The sequence below is a fragment of the Etheostoma cragini genome, chromosome 5 (genome assembly GCF_013103735.1).
Source record: "Etheostoma cragini isolate CJK2018 chromosome 5, CSU_Ecrag_1.0, whole genome shotgun sequence".
Classification (NCBI taxonomy): Eukaryota; Metazoa; Chordata; class Actinopteri; order Perciformes; family Percidae; genus Etheostoma; species Etheostoma cragini.
Genome location: NC_048411.1, coordinates 14,885,757 through 14,887,004, shown reverse-complemented (window position 1 = coordinate 14,887,004; position 1,248 = coordinate 14,885,757).

Genomic DNA, 1,248 nt, shown 5'->3' with positions numbered 1-1,248 from the left:
ACACACACACACACACACACACACACACACACACACACACACACACACACACACGCACACACGCACGGGCACACAATCACACAAGCAGGCATTCACACACTGACTTGGTTGAATGCACACACGTGTAGTACATATACATACTGTATGTACTGCAGTGCACGTACGGTAAATTGCACCAGAAGAACATTTTTTTCATTTGGTCACTAAGATGTCCACCGCATAATTTCCTAAGTCATGTCCACTGTTCTTTTTTCCTTCTTGTTCTTTATCTTGTTGCATGTCCCTCTACCTTTCCCTTTTCTTTGATTGCGGGTTTTCAGTGTGACTGTCCAAGGCGTATCTCGCCCCACTCCCCTCTCCCCTACTTGAGCAAGGTGACAATTACATGGTTTCCAAGCTGAGAGGAGATGCTCATCAACATCTATAATCTGTGGGGACCCCTGTCACACACACACACACACACACACTTTACCACCCCCACATGTCCCCTGCTGATCCTCACTCACAAGAGCGAAGCAAGCAAATTCAGAGGCATGACAGACCGACAGACAGACTCACAGACGTATCATTATCCCAGCCTCTCCATCAGGGTGGGTTGTCTGATGATAGGTGCTGAGGACCACAGCTTTCTGTCCCATGATATTCTAACACAACTCTCTGCATACTAACAATGGCCTAGTCACCCACACATTCTCTAAAGCTCATCTGTGCCGCTCATATTCCCCTTTACTACCTGTAACATTGGTCTTTAATGTGCGTAGGTTAACGTTTAGTCCAAAGGTTGGATGTTTTTGAAGAAGAAACAGGAAGAAATGACAGCAGTAGGTAATTTTCCTCAAGGATAGGTTTGAAGCTCTATTTAATTTAAAAACGTGGTTGATGTAAAGAAGTCCTCTTTTACTTTTATGACAAGGTTGACAGATAGGTGTTGGGAATGAATCAATGATACCACTGGAGTAAACTAAGCTTTTACAACATATGGCTAACTACTATGTTCCCAATCTCTCTCAGCTCCTCTACAGATCTTGACAAATCCAAATCACTTTCCTACTCCATGTCTCCCCTTCACCCTTTACTCTCCTCTTTTCCTGGCGTAGACCCTGTCTGGACCTAAACAGGAAGGGTGTGGCTCTGAGGTGGCACACCAGGGTCGCGACCTGGACTCCCTCCCGTCATTAGAGCCTCCAGCTGGGCCAGGACTTCCGTTGATGTGGTCCGCCGAGGAGGGGAGACAGGGGAGGGACATCC